Consider the following 19277-nt stretch of genomic DNA (forward strand, 5'->3'; position numbering starts at 1 on the left):
TCTCAATTTAATCCCTAATTGACATTTTTGTCAAAAATCACTTTATAAAACTTGTTAATCTATAATAAAAAATTCATATCTCATCTTTAGGCATTCAAGAGCTCAAGAACTCATCAATGGCATTTCACAAAACCATAGAAAAATTCAAAAATTAAGGCATGGGCTAGTTAGAACACAAAGCAACGATCTCAAAAACGTAAAAATTATCAAAAACTGAGAAAAGAACATTCTTTAATCAAGAATTTAAATGGTTTAACCCTAAAACACTAAAATGGCTTCTTCTTCTTCACCATTATCACAATTTACAACATTAACCTTTTAATTTAAAACAAATTTCAACAATACCGACTCCCATAAATGTCCACTAAAACTTAAATGGTATAATTATCCTTCAAGTACTGAAACAATTAAAATCTATAGTCATTTAATGTATTTAACTTATAGAATTTAACTTTTACGCTTTACGCGATTTAATCCTTTTTTACCGAATTAACCACTCAAATGGTAAAATTTCTTTATGAAATTTTCACACGATCCTTCTAACATACAATAAACCTTATTAAAATAATAAAATAAATATTTTAACTTTGGACTGTGGTCTCGAAACCACTGTGTTGATTAACTCTAAAAATGGGCTGTTACAATACAATTGTTTCTCTCGCAAAATCTGCAGAACCACTCTGAGGTGTTCATCGTGCTCATCCTAAGTCCTCGAGTACACCAATATGTCGTCAATAAATACCACCATGAATTGATCCAGATAGGGCTAGAACACTCGGTTCATCCGATCCATGAAAGCCGCTTGTCTATTCATCAGTCCAAATGGCATCACTAGCAACTCGTAATGACCGTATCGGGTACTAAATGCTGTCTTGTGAACATTAGTGCCCTTAACCCTCAACTGATGATATCCTAATCGGAGGTCAATCTTGGAGAAAATTGAAGCCCCTTGGAACTGGTCAAATAGATCATCTATCCTCGGTAAGGGATACTTATTTTTTATTGTCAACTTGTTCAATTGTCGATAGTCGATACACATATGCATGGATCCATCCTTCTTTTTCACGGACAGAACTGGTGCTCCCCATGGAGACACACTAGGGCGGATGAACCCATGATCCAATAACTCTTGAATCTAAGCCTTAAGCTCCACAAGCTATTTCGGTGTCATTCTATAGGAAGCGATGGACATCGATGTTGTACCACGAAGGAGCTCAATCTCGAACTCCACTTCATGATTCAGAGGTAACCCAGTCAGCCCTTCAGGAAAAAGGTCTGAAAAGTCCTTAACCGTCCTAGTATCCTTAACTGAAGAATCCCCAGAATCTGAAACACTGATATAGGCCAGATATGCCTCACATCCTTTACGAACCAACTTTTTTTCCCTCAATGCAAAAATCACATTCAGAATGTAGTTCCAATGTACCCTAATTATGACTACCTCGCTATCCTCCTCAGTTCTCAGTACAACCCTTTTTGTGGTAAAATTTAAGCTCCCTTGATGTTTAACCAACCAGCCCATTCCCAATATAGATCAAACTCTCCAAACGGTAGTTCCATTAGATCAACTAGAACAATAGCCCCTTGAACCACTAAAGGAACATCTCTAAACAACTTATTTACCCTTACTGATTGTCCCAGCGAACTCAGTACAGTCACCTCACTTGCAGTGCTCTAAACTAAGATACCCAAGTTTTTGAACATAGTACATGCTATATAGGAGTGAGTGGATCCTATATCTATCAGTGCAGTATAAGGTACATTATAAATAAAGAATGTACCCATCAGCATCTCCATCCTCTCGGTGAGGTGCAACATAAACTAGAGCCAGTTGCCTCACCTTAGTATGACCAACACCTCTCCCTGGTGCCCTCTAACCACGTCCCAACCCATTACTTCCTCTAGCTTGACCACGGCCTCTCAGTGGCTATTGAACTGTTCTCACTGGTGGTGCAGTACCAGTTCCTGGAGTAAGCATCTAATCAGACCTCCGCGGACACTCTCTAATATGGTGCTCTAATGAACCGCACCTCAAACAAGCCCCAGTTCTTTTCCAACACTAGCCCTGATGGTGTCTACCACAGTCAGTACACGACAACTGTCCAGTATTAGCAATAGGAGCCCCAATTCTAATCGACCCATCAACTTTGACCTTTCTCTTAGACCTCTGAATGGAACTCAAGGGCTTCGAATCCCTCTTGCTCCTACCTCTCTCTCGGTTTTGGCGCTCAGCGTACTTCACTTCTTCAGTGATCTTTGCCTTATCAACCATTGCAGCAAAGTCTCACTCCCTTTGTGGAGCTATCAAAACCTTCAAATTATCCTTAAAGCCATCCTCGAAGTGAACACATTGCTCATACTCAGTCACCACCATACCTCGCGCATAGCGGCTCAGTGTCAAAAACTTGGCCTCATACTTGGCCACTAATCTATCTCCCTGAGTCAGATTTAGGAATTCTCTTCTACAATATCCACATAACTGGCCCCCACATATTTCTCCTGGAAGGCGGTCTTAAAGAACTCCCAGGTCAGTCGATTGGACTGAGTGCCCTCCTTAACAGTGAGCCACCATTGATATGCCTTATCACGTTGCAAAGATATAGCACCCTTTAATTTTTTCTCGGGAGTGCAGTTCAGATCGTCCATAATCCTTTCTATGGCCTCTATCCAGTACTCAGCTTTGTTAGACCAGAGTCATTCTGTAACCGACTCGCGGCCTCCTACTCCAGTACTAAGCCCATCGACCCTCTCTAAAATCCTCAACATGGCCTGGGACACTACATCATCCCCATCCACTCGATCATGAGATCTGGTCTCAGTCACAGGTGAAGTCGGTGTCTCACTAGTATCCAAATTAGTTAGATTACCAGATGATGAAGACCCAGCTCGAGCACCTCTACGGCCTCTACCATGGCCTATTGTACCCTGTTTGCGAGTACCTCTGGTGCTCATTGTCTAATTATGTTTTATCTGTATTAACAGTTTTATGCATCAGTTTATAGTTCTCGTGTTTATTAACATATATTTTATGAAAACAGTGTCAGAAGTGTAAAGTTTGTTTCGTACATCGCAGTGTCAATCAATGTCTATCAGTTTTACTACAGTCTCAGTATACACTATTTTAAGTGTTTTTAGTAGAGTCTATCTATAGTAGTCTCAGTATATACTACCTATAGCAGTTTCAGGATATAGTATCAAAAACAATTTCAGTTTTAGTTTAAACAATTCACAGTTTCAAAAAACTTACTAGATCGGCGCCGAAGACTCGGTGTACCACACTTTCAGTAAAAACATTTAGAAATCAGTTCTTAGAATTCACGTCTTACAAAAACCAACATCCATAGCTGAGTTTTGCAACCTGGATCTGATACCACTAAATGTAACACCCCAAACTCGGCCTGATCGTTATGGCCGAATCTAACAGTGTCACATGTTAATGTGTTTAAAATCCGTGACTTGGGTTGAAAACTGTAACTTTACTTCATACATTTTTCGTTTAAAATATTTTCAATATTACTTATTAATTCTATTATCGTGTTAATTAATCATTCAAAAAATTTCAAAATGTTTATTCTATGTGGAAGCTTTTAAAACAATTTGCGCATTCATGAGTAATTTGTTAAAAAGTTTGGTTATTTTGAAAACTCGCGTTTTCCTAAAACTAGGACTTATAATCCATAACTAATAAAAATTCAACTTTTAAGAAAAATCCATAGATGCCATATTTACAATAAAATTTCCAAACAAATTTAAAATCATTAAGTATGAAATAGAGTCAAATAAGGTTGTGTGGCCACCACTGAGTCGTCCGCTGCACCAGTCCGCCCACGCTTAGGGATTACCTGTATAGATAAATCAGAAGGGTGAGTATAGTGTGTAATCCCTATATAAAACAAGAAGACAAAATACAGTTACAGTCTGGGCTTAAGCCCTTTCAGTATCAGGCTTAGTTTCAGTTAGGGCCTTAGCTCATTTCAGTATTAGTAATCAATACAGTAACAAATATAAAATCACAAAATCCTACCCAGCCAACCTCGACACACCATCTCTATCCAACCCTACACTCCATGTGGGGATATAATCAACCCACCCATCTCTACACACCAAAAAGTACTAAATGTGGCACTAAACAGTGGTTTGCAGCTGAGCTGCTAGTAAACTAGACTTGAGGCCTTTCAGTACACATCCTTCGAACAACACCAACCCCCAACTCCATGCAATGTAACATACAGTAATGGAATGCTATATCATGGCAACAATGCATACAATATTCATTCATTAAATATCATCATACTTGCTAACATGTAAATATATATATCAGTCATACAGCCATTTCAGTCAATTAGGGGTCCAAGTAAGCTTACCGACCCTACAGTAGGTTCACAGTCGTCTCGAGTGACCCGTGTCACTTAGCAACAAAATAGTGGAGATGGGCTTACACGCCTATGTTGCCGGCTTGTATGGACCCACACGCCCGTGTGGGCCACACGCCTGACCCAAAAATCCCACAAACCCGTGTGGCCCACATAGCCCAATTCGGTCCGGTCCGTGTATCGCACATGGCCTGTCTCATCGATCGCACGCTTGTGTTCCATTACACGGCCTACCACACGGACAGCTACATGCCTGTGTGGCGTTGACAACCCTATTTTTTGGCTTTTTACCGATTACCATTTTCAGTGTTGTGGCTACACACATCTGGTTTCGTTTCACAACAAACGCAATCCTGAGAACACCAGCACCTTAAATGATTCGATGCACCCTAACACTAATCACGTCGAAAGACTGAATGCTTAAAAAGATTCACCAATACCAACCAAAGAACTAATAGTCAATCACACAATTGAGTGACTACTATCGAATTTAATCAGCCAGATTAGATAATAAGAATAACAAAAATCAAACTATAATGGTACTTACGAAATCCATGATAGCATATTGATTAAAAAGAACGATCCATAACAAACTCGTATCAAGGTTTAACCCACAAGCGACTAACCTCTCACCTTCAATCCATGAACAAAATTTTCCATACGATATAGAACTCCGATTAGTGACCAAAGATGCTTAAAAACCTCCCCCTAACGTCATATACGAAACACATCAAAAGGGGAGTTATCAAAAGGAAACAAATTTCTTACTAAGACTTACCGAGACCTTGACAACCGAGAATTGGAAGACTTGATTTTGATAGAACTTAATGCGATGAATGAAGAAGAAAATGGAACAACGACAGAAAGAGAGGAATTTTTAGTGCAACCCTGGCAAACAAAAAGAGAAAAGGTAAACCATAGGCCAAAATCGGCAAGAATAGAGAAGAAAAAGAAACTTTGGCAGAGGTTTGGCAGAGCTGGGGAAAGAAACGGTAGAATAATGGAGGAACTTTGGGAATTTGAAAATAACGCAATAACAAAATAAAAAATTCAGCCTCATTATCCCCAAATCCCTCAAATTTCTTTTAAAAATCGTCCAACCACTCTCACTATCCAAATCCCTAAATTTTCTCTCCACACTTCCCACTTCACCTCTGCCACTTCGGCATTTCAGTTCCATTCAAACACTTCACGACACCATTAGCCAAAAATAATACTCAAGCAATAGCTCGAACCCAAGACCTCTAGCGTAATGACGTTCTATTTATCCACTAGCATTCTGACATGTTTTTACAAAGAATTAATTAAAAGCCTACTATCTAGAGATAGGGCTTTATCCATATAAAACAAAAATCTACCCAGGTCAAGGCTTAAACCCAGGACTTCTCAGACACTCTTAGAATGCATAAAGACTGAAGTAGACAAGTTTTTGTGTCATTCGATAACAAAAACATATGCAAAAAATTTTGGGGCATTATAGATCTGTTGATTAATGGTTTAGTACTATTTTAGATGTTTGTGATGGGTGACAAAGGAGAGGCTAGGGTTTTTGGAACCCTAGCTGACTAATGAAATAGCTTAGACTTTGGGCCTTAAAAAAGATAATAATAATATTTAATAATAATAGTAGTAGTAATGATAACAATAATTTGGGCCCTTGCCAGGCACAAAAAGGAAAGAAAAGAAAAGAAAAACAAAGTCCTCAATTTGACCAAAATCAGGTGGGCTTTGAATGGGCCCAAGAGAGAACAAACTCTATCACTAGTGTTAGAAATGACCATGGAACCAAATTTCAAAATCTTGGTTTTGAAAATTTTTTCAATTCAAATCGAATTAGCCATAATTTTTTTTGCACCTAGAACCCCTTAACAAAATGGATTTGTTGAGAGGAAAAATAGAATTTTAGAATAAATGGATATAACCATGCTTTGTGAAAATAATTTACCAAAATATTTTTGGGTGGAAGCCACAAACACTACTTGGTACATTGTTAATACAGTGATATTTAGACCTGTTTTAAAGAAAACTCCAAATGAACTTTTCAAAAATAAAAAGCCTAACATTAGTTATTTTCACCATTTTAGATGCAAGTGTTTCATTTTAGATAATGGAAAAGACAACCTTGGTAAATTTGATCCAAAAAGTGATGAAAGAATTTAACAAAAGAACTATAGTAGTAGAAAAGTCTATACATGATATTTTTTATGACTCTAACCTTCCTTTTAGAAAGGATTCTTGTATTGATGATGATGATGCATAATGTTTTTAATAATAATGATAAAGTGGATCAATCAACAAGTGAGAAGATTCAAGAACAAACAAAAGACTCTCTAGAGGAGCTTACAATAGAAGAAATGGAAGTCACTATTCTAAGAGAGTTCAACTATGTGAAGGATGTAAGATTTTCAGAGATCTATCCAAAGGGGTAACTACTAGGTCTTCTCTTAGAAATACTTGTAACTATATTGCATTATCTTATACATTGAGCCTGAAAATATCAAAGAAGCATTAAATGATGAATATTCGATATTCTCTATTCAAGAAGAGTTAAATCAATTTAGGAGAAGTAAAGTTTGGACCTTAGTTGAAAGAACTTTTGATAAATCTACTATAGGTATTAAATGAGGTTTAGGAACAAGCAAGATGTAAGTGGTAACATAGTGAGGAACAAGGCTAGACTTGTGCTCAAGGTTACACTCAAGAAGAAGGAATAGATTGTTATGAAACTTATGCTCCCATAGCTAGGATGGAAGCCATTAGATTACTTTTAGCTTTTGCATGTTTTAATGAGTTTATCAAATGGATGTTAAAAGTGCTTTTCTAAATGGTTTTATAAATGAATAAGTGTTGTTGAACAACCACCCAATATTTAAGATTTAAAAGTTTTAAATAATATTTTCAAACTTTCAAAAGCCTTATTGGTTTAAAATAAGCTATTAGAGCTTGGTATGAAATTTTATCAAATTTCCTAATTGAAATAGGTTTTCGTAAAGAGAAGATTAACACAACGCTTTTTATCAAAAGAAAATACTGATTTATTAGTAGTTCAAATTTATGTTGACGATATCATTTTTGGTTCTACTAATGATCTTCTTTGTTAAGAATTCTCTAAGCTAATGTAAGGTGAATTTTATATGAGCATGATGGGAGAACTAAATTTATTTTTGGGACTCCAAATAAAGCAAATTAAGGATGGCATCTTCATCAATCAAGCTAAATACGCAAAGGAAATGCTCAAGAAGTTTGGGATGGACACTATCAAACCACAAGCTACTCCAATGAGATCTTCTACAAAGCTTGAGAAAGATGAGGAAGGTAAATGTGTTGATTTAAAGCTATATAGGTCTATGATTGACTCTTTGCTTTATCTTGCTAGTGTATGCCCAAAGACCAATCATGAGATAATTGTAATCACATACTCGTTTTACCTTGTTTGTTAATATAAGGCATTGCCATTGTTATTTCAGTTTCTTTTTTTGTGTGTATAAATAAATTGGTTAATAATAAGTCCTAAGAAGAATATGATTATTCTTAAAAAGGTCCTTAGTCGAGTATTATTGTGGGCTTGGACAAGGATAATGCATTTAGACTAATGTGTAGCTGATTGATAACAAAGTGTTGTCATTGACATAGGGATGTCAAAATCAATACATGAGTATGTGTTAGAGAACAACATACTGGATTAACCTTCTATGAGTATGTTTCTTGGATTATTATGTAATAGTCACAAATATTACTCATAGTGGTAACCATGTATATGATCCTCAAACTTGAGATTGTAACGCCCCAATTTCTCAAATCCTAAAAAACCGTGTTAAAAATTATTGTTGTGTGTCTATGACATGGTAGTATGCTTACCTTAGTGGTTTACTGCTCTGGAGTGTCAGGGAAGTCATGGGTTCAAGCCCTGGCTTGAGCAATATTTTGCTCTTTTTTGAATAAACCCTTGTCTCCTGCTAGAAGAGTTTTAAATTGATGAGACTTTTAAATTTGGGGAGAGATTTGAGGAGGGGATCATGGAGTAGGGAAGTGGAAGTTGTTGGCCGACAGTGGGATTCTCTTGGTGCCAAAGGGTCATAGGTACTTAGTACTGAATGTGTTTAGTTTTAGCTCTTTTTTCGGTGGCTATTTCCTTTCTTTTGCCTCTTCCTCTTTTGCTTTCGGTTTTGACTCTACCTTCAGGTTCATGTCTTCCTTGTTGTAGAACTACCGAAATTGGTTGTGGACCATTTGGTACTTTGGAGTGATTGTCCTTTGGTTGCTAAGTACTATCCCCTTCTTGAAGTACTCCCTATTGCTCTTGTGTTCGGCTTTGAGTAAGTTTCATTAATTCACTTCTTCATCTCTTTTCCAAGCTGATTCCCTCTCTTGGTTAATTGCACCTCTTCTTTCAGTAGGCCCTCTTTACGATTGACATATTCCTTTTCTTTCCTTCCCTCTTGTTCACTTGCCGAATACCCCATTGATTCTCCTCTCCTTTTGTCATTTTTTCCATTTTGATCTTCAATCGTTTCTACATATACTTATCCCCTTCCAGTTTTCGGTTTCTGCCAGTGTTCTTTGATATTGGTAAGTACTCATGACTCTCCCTCTCTCCCTCTCTCTATCTGGTTCTTTCTATTGGAGAAATCGTTTGTCTGACATCTTCTTTCCTTTGTCGAACACTACTAGGAACGCCTCTATCAGTTTTCTTGTACTATCAACTTCTGTGGGTGAGAGCCGATTGTACTTCCTCCCAATCTAGTTCCTGCGATTGTGGCAAGGAGCCATTCATCAAAGAGTCAAACTATTCCTTTGGTAATGGCTGATAAGACTCGGTTGATATACAGGTAATCCCTAAGGAGTAAGGATAAGGCTCTTGGAACGAAGTAAGAAAACAAGCTAAGTCGACTGATCTAGGCCATTGAAAGGTAACCTTATGGTAAAAGAATTTGATTAAGGCTTGTTTTCTACTCGGATGTTAGGCAGCTAACCAAAGCTTTTGATGAAATAGTTTGGGAGTGCTAGTAGTCTTATGGCGTTTCCGCAATCAGGTGTGCATTTAGGTGCTTCACTCATAACGGGAAAAACCCAAAAAAATGGTTACCATCGATGCCACATAGGCGTGCGCTTGCCTGTGTGGTCATCTAAACGCATAAGCGTAAACATGTGATTGTAGAGATTACCACGAGTGATTTCGTGGGCTTAGGTCATTTTGGGCCACACGGTCCATGTTACGGGCTTTGGGGCCCACTTCCACTGTTTGTTTGATTAAGTCGCACGGGTCACCCAAGATGCCTATGGGCTTACTAATAGGTCGGTAAGTACGCTTAGATCCAGTACTATCGAAATAACTGTTATACCCCTAGAGGTAAAATGACTGATATACCCCTATGCTATATTTGACTGTATTAGAGCATGACATTTTGCATACACGTATATATTATGACATGACACGTTGCATAGGGGTGGGTTTGATATATTTATTGGAGGAAGTGTACTGTACTAGTAGCTCTGCTACAATTACTGGCAGCCTGGCTGCAATTACTGAATAGTGCCGCAACCGATGTTATATTTGGAGTGTAGGGATGGGTGGGTCGATTTTATCCCCACATGGAGTGTAGGGCTGGACGGAGTGGAGTGTATGGGATGGATAGGTAGGATTTTTGTTGCATTTCTATTAGTGTAATAGGCTAAGGCCCACACTGATACTGGACTGCTATTGAAACCGGCTTAGGCCCAAATAGTTTTGCCTATGGATTGTTTCATTAGTGAAAAGGGAATCACACACTGAGTTTTCATAAACTCACCCCTCTACTTTCCTGTGTAGGTAATCCCTGGATGGGCCGGTGTTGGGAGGGACTCGATGGGGCCACAGGCTGATTTTGATTACTGTCTTTGTTTTACCCTTTAAGTTAATTAATTTGGGTTTTTGGTTATGTAATAAGGCCTTTTAAAGTTTTATTTTTAAATTTTTGGATTTCTAATTGTTTCATTATATCTGCTAGCTTTAAGATGTGTGTTTTCAAAAGGATACATGTTTTCAAAACACCACAAATATACAACGTGTTTCTCTAGCTTCCGCAAGAAAAAACGTTTTCAAAAACTAATAACAATTCAATATACTTAACATTTGTCTAAACAATCGAGTTTTTATCAACAAGCATGATACTTGGAATTATTTTTAAAAGATCACTACAAGGGTTTTAAGATTGTACGAACTTTTATTTGAACAGACGATAATTTTCAAAACTCACTTCAATGTGACATCGCAGATCCGATCATAATGTCCAGGCCGGGTTTGGGGTGTTATAGAGATCATCATTGTCCCAACATCATGAGTCGTATATTTTGATACAGTCAAATGTATACCATAACAGGTTGTGCTATAAAGGTTGATGTTGGATATACCATGATGCATAAGGTGGGATATGGTTGATCAATATAAGATTTATCCCTCCTACATAATGAGAGCAATACCTTAGGCCTCTTGATGAAGTGAGACTAGAAATGCATGGCCATGCTCGAATAAGTTGATACTCAAAAAATCAAGAAATATGAGATCGAACTATACAAGTGTGATTATTCTATGACTTTTGTCCAATCTAGAAATTAAGGATAAAATGATATAATACATGAAAAGATTATCACAGAAAGGTTATGTCGAATCACGACTTCTTGTAACTTGGGTAGCAATGATGCATTGCTAGATGCCACTCATTTCTTGTAATGTTAGAAATGTTCTAGTATTACTACCAACATTACAATAGCCTATAGAGTCACACCTTATAGTTGAAGCTACCAAAATCCAAATAAATTTTGTATTGTATTTAGTTGTCACATGAATTATTGTATTTAGCTTTCAAAAAGGGAAATAATAAAAAGGAAACTTAAATAAATGAAAGAAATAAGACTTTGACATGATGATGATAATAATAAAAATAATACACCTTATTCATTATACTATAAAGGAATCAAAGTAACATAAACAAATAATATTAAAATGTATGTAAGAGGAATGTGTAAAAAAATATATATAGACATGAAAATAATTCAAGATGAAATAAGAATAAATAAAAATTATACAAGTGTGAATAAATATAAAAAAAATTTAAAATAAAGTTCATAATTGACATCAAATAAATAAGGTAAAAAAGCAAATGAAAGGGAAGATATAAATGTAAATAACTTATTAAAGACGGAAATAAAATGACATAGATTGATTTTGGGACTAAAAGATAAAAAAATGTGGAAGACAGAGGACTGATGTAGAAAATAAATTGCCTTTAATTTTGAAATTTTGGATTAAATCGAAGGTTTGAATAAACAAAAAGGGTTACGGGTGTAAATAAGCCAAAGAGTGAGGGCGACACTGCAAAAAATGGGGTTTTTTATAAACTTAAAAAGTAAGGGGGATGGGAATAAATTACCTATTTTGGCATTTGATCTGTTGTTTAACGTCACAGCAATAATGTGCAAGTGTACACTGGCAATACAAGTATAGTAGACAGATATGAGTCTGTCGAATATCGATCCCATGAGGATGGTCGTCTTTTGTCTATCAATGTCAGTGTAATAAATAGATAGAAATGAGATAAATTGTGAGAGTAATTGTTGAAGCAATATCTTGAAAAGAATAAGATAAAATATGATAATGATAAACTGGGATCCCCAGTGTAAATATTCAATAGACTAGTGTAAATATTCAATAGACTACTAAGTCCTCACAAGGTATAAAAGGATAGGTGATTGCCGATGCATTAAGTTGCAATGAATATCTTACCAAGCTTAACTTCTACATTTAATCTATGACTTAAACATACACATTAGCCACTCCTTCCGATGATGGCAATGGAACACTATTAAGAACAAGTGAATTAAATTCATCTAATCTACAAACATGAAATAGAAAGTAATCACTAGCGTTTAGAAAAGAAATATAAAAGAAACAAGTGGAGAGTATTATTCCTAGAAAATCTCAGCTTGATCTCTCAAGTCCCTCTTATGTCACACTCAGGGCTCCTCGTCAAGAGCTAATTTGCATCCATTTCATGTCGGTTCACCTGTACGAGGCTTAAACTGCCATAGCTAAAAAGCTTCAAAAGATAGGTTGAAGAAGATAATCTCCTTAAAGAAAATAACCTCCTCCCTTTTCTTTTCACGTGAATATTAATATTTATCCAAATAGCACAACCATGTTGCCTCTGTACATACAAGTTGGTTGTACTGGACTAGCCAGCTCACTCATTTTTGCTCTTATCTGGATAGTTGTCAGGTGCGGCGACAATTCTTGGCGCAATCTCGAAATACTCATGCAGTGACATCAGTACCAAAACTTGATGAAATTAAGGATAAATAAGTTAAGATCCACTGAGTTATAAAATGCAATTTACGGAACTAAAAAATGCTAAAATATGTACTAAAGATAACTACATGGGAACAAATTAACCAATAAGAAGGGAGGAAACATTTGTTTTTTTCTAGTACTATCAAACCCCCAAACTTGAGTTTTTACTTATCCTCAAGTAAAACAGAAACTAGCAAGGCTACACAAGAATACACTAAGGCAAATGATCATTCTAGCAACTTGAATCACCCAAATCCCAATGAATGAGTCAAATTCAAATGACAAAATGTTGCATCGACAATACATGAGTATGAATGAATAATATTGCAACTTTATCAAAACCAGCATCATGCTTTAAATCCAAAATTCTATCTACCAATACAACATTTATTGTACAATATATGTCTTTTTTGTGTGTGACTAAGGGATATCGTTGCATTACTGTACCCTTGTTCCTGAGAAGTTATGATCGAGTGCAACAAACCCCAGGGAGTACGTAATTGCACTGACATACACTCATGCAACGACAAGCTTTGACCAGATTCATTTTTCTAACAATTGCATTGGAGTGTTCTATCCTTAACATTGCACAGTTCACCTACTTTGGAGCATCTCTTATTCATAACTATATACATAAGTAGCTGTAAAAGGCAGATTCATTCAAGATTCAAGGAATGCTACTTGATAAACTGTAATTTATACATATTTTTATCCCATGCTTAGCCCATTTATGAATCGCTTCTCCTTAGATTTGGTGAATTTGATGCTCCTAATCCTTTAATTTTATGTTTTATACTTAGGAGAGCATAGGAGAGTAAAAAGAGTGAGAAACGGGCCAAAAACGGAGAAAATTAACCCACAAGGGAAATCAACACGGTTTGGACTTCCTCACACGGGCGTGTCACACGGCCGTGTCCATTTGGTAGGATTGAAATACAACTTACACGGGTAGACTATATGCCCGTGCATATTCAACAGCCTTGACCACGGGCTAGAGCAATCGCACACGGGCGTGTCACACAGGCTTGTCCCTACCGAGCCCAAGCCTGGTCCTATTCAGAAAAGGCCAATTTTTAGGGCTCTTAGGCATCCAAAAGCCTATTTAAACACCTTATAAGGCACTTAAGAGGGGGACGCAGAGTAGAAGCAAAGAATTACTCAAGGAAAGCGGATTGATCCATCTCAGAAGTAAGATTCATCATCAAGACTGAAGATCTCCCTACAAGTTCCTTCAAGAGTTTTGGGTTTTCTTATGTTTTGTTATCTTTATGCTTTTGAGATGTTTTCTTTCATATGTATGAACTAAACCCCCTAAATACCTAAGGGGAATGAAACCTAAGATGGATCTTGTTATTATTATTTGAATTGTATGATAAATATTTGACTTGTTCTTAATTATGTATTCTTAATTCTTGTTTTAATATTCTAGGATATTGATCCAAGTTAAGCTCTTATTCAGATGAGTAATAGACCCTGTCTAAGAGTAATTTTGTCTTAAGTAAGCGTAGTTGATTGCACGCCTAGAGATAGGGTGACAATATTTTTTTGAAATAGGGTGAAACCTAATAAAGGAATCCATAGATCGAGTTAATCAATTCTAGGGTGTTAATTAGAAAGAGATTTCAATTATTCAACCTAGGGTTAGATGTTATTAGTCTCAAGAGAGATAATAATATGACTTAGGGATTTCTATAGATCAAGTCAAATGAATAAATCGTCTGATTCAGGGTCAAATAATAAGTGAAGTCTAGGTGGGTTTTTCCTTAGGTATTATCTCAATCAATCGAATTTTTTCCCAAAAGTATTTTCCCAAGTTTTCTTTCTATGCATTTTTAGTTAGTAATTAGTTTAGATAACCAAACCTCTTAATTTTTAGGCTAGATAATAAAAAGAAAGTAAATACTAGTACTCATAGTTCCTTTGGGTTGGACAATCCGGTCTTGCTGAACTATACTACTGTTCGATAGGTACACTTACCTTAATCGTGATAATAAATTAGTCTCAAGAATGATTCATTTATAAATTTTTAAAACCTGTTAGGAATATCACGTATCAAGTTTTTCGCACCGTTACTAGGTAATTGGGATATTAGGAACACTGGATTTTTATTACTTTAGACATTTTACTTTTATTACAATTTAAATATTCATTTCCTTTTCTAATTCTTCATTTATTCTCTTCTGATAGGTTTTTCTAGTTTATGACCAGAAGAAACCCGTCAGGACCATTACTGTTTGATAGTGAGATCGATCGCACAGTTTGCAGAAACCAAAGAGAAATAAGGCGAAGCCTAAGATACACAAAAGAAGAGCAAGAGGACGATAATTCAACCACAACCAAGGAGATGGCTGAAAACCAAGAAAATCCGCTACCTCCTGTGATTGCTGTTAATCAAAATCCTGCTCCGCACACTATGTATGATTATACTAATCCTTCTTTAATAGGAATTGAATCAAGCATAGTTAGACTTGCCGTATCTGCAAATACTTTTGAACTGAAACCTAACACAATTCAAATGATACAACAATTTGTTCAGTTTGATGGTTTGCAGGACAAAGATCCCAACGCTCACTTGGTAAACTTTTTGGAACTATGTGATACATTTAAAATTAATAGTGTTTCTGATGATGCCATTTGCCTTCTGTTATTCCATTTTTCATTGAGAAACAGAGCTAAACAGTGGTTGGATTCGTTACAACGAGGGTGAACTTGTAATATCCCGAATTAGGGCCTAATCGGAATAGTGGTTTTGTGACCACAAATCCGAGATAGAAATAATTATTTTATGATTATTTTGAGGTCTATGATATGATTGCATGATTCTGTGAAAACTTTCAATAAGAAATTCTATGCATAAAGTGCTTAATTTGAAGTTAGAGACTAAATTGAATAAGTTGCAAAACTTGCATTCTAGAAGTTTCTAGTATGAAATTGCTTTGAAATATTAATTAGGAGGTCTTAAATAGCAATTTGACCAATTTCTAAGTTTATGGACAAAAATTGGACATGGATGGAATTTTTGGAAAGTTTAGTAAAAAGGGCATTTTGGTCATTTAGGGGTAAAATGAATTAAAATACAAAATTAAAAGCCAATTTTGTTCATCTTCTTCACCATGGGCGTGTATAGCAAGGGAGACTCCATGGCTAGGGTTTCCAAGCTTCCAAGCTTAATTGTAAGTCCGTTCTAGCCTCGTTTTTAATGATTTTTACGTTTTTGGAGTCTCGGTAACTTGATTTAGCTTATGCTAGCAATAATTCAACCTAGGGTTCATAATTGGAAAAATACCCATATGTGAAATTTGTGTATTTTGGTGTTTTATGATAGAATATAAGGTTTTAAATTATGTTAGACAACTTGTGCTACTCGACTTTAAGTGAAAACGAGTAAAAGGGCTTAATCGGTAAAAATACCTAATAGTCATAAGTACATGTTACAGTGAGAATTTGATGTTGCCATAGAAGGGAAAAATGATTAGCATGTCATAAAACATAATAAAATAGGATGAAGTTAAATTTCTGAACCTTGGGGAAAAAGTCCAAATATGCAAAAGTTTAGGGGTCAAAATGAAAATGTGTAAAAAAATGATTTTTGGACCTGTATGAATAGTATGACTATTTATTAGGCTAAATGTGATATTATTGATGAAGGAAATCGAGATTCAGGCTTAAATCGGGAAAATACAAGGTTATAGACTAAAATGGTAAATTGTCGTTTCTGGATCGAGGTAAGTTCGTATGATAATAATAATGCAATGTTATGTTTGAATTATATTTCTTACTATTATTGCATATATTGTATGAATTAATATATTGGAAAAGTTGATGGAATGGTATTTATGATGTGGAAATATGACATGAAAGAATGTTACATGAAATGCAAGAAAATGATGATACATGACAAGTGATATATGAAATATGTGATATATGTTATGTAAATTCTTAAAAGCTGATTTGATATTTGAGTTGTGTCTTATTATACTATGAATGGACAATTGGTACTATGGACAGTGAGATCGACACTTTGAGTAAGTTCGTACATAAATAATCTATCGATTCTTTTTATGTTATTATATTTTGATATCATATGAAATGTGGCTGCCTATCAAATGGTTATTTGATGTAAGTTATGAATTTAAATTGATTACGGACAATTTAGTAAAATGTTGAAAAGTGAGGAATTTCCCGGTTGAACCTTCGGAATAGAAACGATACAAATGAACAATTGTGAGGTCACGTATGTGGTACTAAGTGCAGGCTACTACGTGTACCGGATAATTGGTCGCATGTGTAGTACTAAGTGCAGGCTACTATGCGAACCTGAAAACTGTGATCATGTGTGTAGTACTAAGTGCAGGCTACTACATGTACCAGATTATTGGTCGCATGTGTAGTACTAAGTGCAGGCTACTATGCGTACCAGATAGCTTCGGCTACAAGTGTGGAAATGGGAAAATGTGCAGGCAATTGTGTATCTGTTATTATTCCGATGAGTTCAACGGGAAATCGATTAAATGAAAATACATGTGAAAGTGATTATGTGATGAACAAGTGCAAGTGTATGTTTATTTGAATTTATGAGCAATATGCTCGATATTTGAGCGAACCTCGGTAAAATGGAATGGATTAAGTGAATTGTGTAAAAGTGAACTTTAGTAGTAAAACAGTGTTGAGCAGCAGCAGTTGTGTGACTTTGAAAATTTACCAAAAATTGTGTAAGTTGAATTAAATTTCAAAAAAATTATGAATTAAATATTAATGAGTCTATTTTCATATAAAAGAAACAGGGGGAGCAAAAGAGTTATATATTATGTGATATTATAATTTTTGTGAGACAGTGTCAGAATAAATTCGAGATCCCCTGTTTTGAATTTATAAATTCGCCATAAATTGTAACAAAATTATTAAGAGTCATACCTTACAAGAATGGATTCCTTATTGAATCTATTGTTAAGGGAAACAAACAGCATGGTCGTTGAAATTCCGTACAGGTCGAAATTTGGTTCGTAGTGCACAGGGTTCAGAGTAGTTGTACCCTGAAACAGGGGAAATGTTAATGAATAAACTGTACTAATTGGCTGAACCAAAAATTCTGGAAATTTTATGGGAGAAAGATATATGAATCTAGTTTCAAGGAAAATTAACAAAACTAAATTTAGAGTTTTGTAGCTTCAAATATGAATGATTTAGTAACTGTAACTCGATAACACAGTTTAACCTGAAAATGTGTAATTGTTCAATTATAGTGTTTTATCTTGAAAAGCATGGTAGTAATTGCTTATTACTTTCATATGAACTTACTAAGCGTAAAGCTTACCCATCCTCTCCATTTCTTTAGTATTGGTAGGTCGGCTCAGGGTTGGAGATCGTCGGAGGCAAAATCACACTATCAAACTATCATTTTGGGAGAATTAATTCAAATATTAGAAATATCAAGTGAGTAGCATGTATAGGAAGTTGGTTTGTGATATGTATTTTTATTATGATTTTGACCATACGTAGCAGTTTGCATTGAGTTATCGTATATGATCATGAGATGTAGTCCTTATCCATTATGGTTTATAAGTTTAATTAATCGTGCCATGTCTTATTTTTTGATGTGATGATATAGTTAGCTTTGTTTATTATGCATATGTTCGAAAAGTTTTGAATTAAATGAAATTTTATGGCCCGGTTTTGGTCTATGTGTATTGTTAAGTCTGGTAACGCCTCGTACTCTGTTCCAGCCTTGGATATGGATAAAGGGTGTTACAGAACTACTTGGGAACAAATGACCGAAAAGTTTTTATTAAAATATTTTCCGCCGGCTAAAATGGAAAAATTACGTAATGATATCTCCTTTTTTGTGCAAATGGATTTAAAAACACTCTACGATGCATGAGAGAGATACAAGGACCTTTTGCGAAGATGCCCTTACCATGGGTTACCACTTTGGATACAGGTCCAAACATTTCACAATGGCCTGAGCCCTTTAACTCGACAGATGGTTGACGCAGCTGCTGGCGGAGCCATTAATGATAAGACACTTGAAGATGCCTATGAATTTATGGAGGAGATGTCACTGAATAACTATCAGTGGCAAGTTATGAGGACAAAGCCAACGAAAACAGCCGGCATTTATAATGTCGATTTGCTCACCATGCTCTCTAATCAGGTAGAACTCCTGAATAAGAAAATTGATGGTTTTCTTAGTTCTTCATAGGTTCACCCAGTAATGCAGTGCGAAGCAAGTGAAGGTGGATCAAGCAATTTAGAATACCCACCTTATGGCCACAACATGGAGAACGAGCAGTTAAATTACATGGGTAACAATCCTCGATTCAAAACAATCCTTATAGCAATACTTACAAAACAAGTTGGAGGAACCACCCAAATTTTTCATGGGGAGGCCAAGGAAATCAGAGACCACCACCCCCTCCAGGCTTTCAACAACCACCGTACCGGCAGGAGAAAAAGCTAAACCTTGAGGAGATACTACCAAATTCATCTCGGTGTCAGAAACTCATTTTTAGAATACTGAGACAACACTCCAAAATCAACAAGCATTAATCCAAGGGCTCGAAACTCAGATTGGACAACTC

The 19277-nt window shown here is 35.9% G+C and overlaps 1 non-coding gene across 1 annotated transcript; it reads right to left on the reverse strand.

Annotated features, from left to right (window-relative positions):
* Window positions 1–18513: 18513 nt before the first annotated feature.
* Window positions 18514–18621, reverse strand: LOC121228801 (small nucleolar RNA R71). Its single transcript, XR_005926375.1, has one exon. It is a non-coding gene; the product is annotated as a small nucleolar RNA R71 (small nucleolar RNA).
* Window positions 18622–19277: the final 656 nt, after the last annotated feature.

The sequence above is a fragment of the Gossypium hirsutum genome, chromosome A04 (assembly GCF_007990345.1).
Source record: "Gossypium hirsutum isolate 1008001.06 chromosome A04, Gossypium_hirsutum_v2.1, whole genome shotgun sequence".
Lineage (NCBI taxonomy): Eukaryota > Viridiplantae > Streptophyta > Magnoliopsida > Malvales > Malvaceae > Gossypium > Gossypium hirsutum.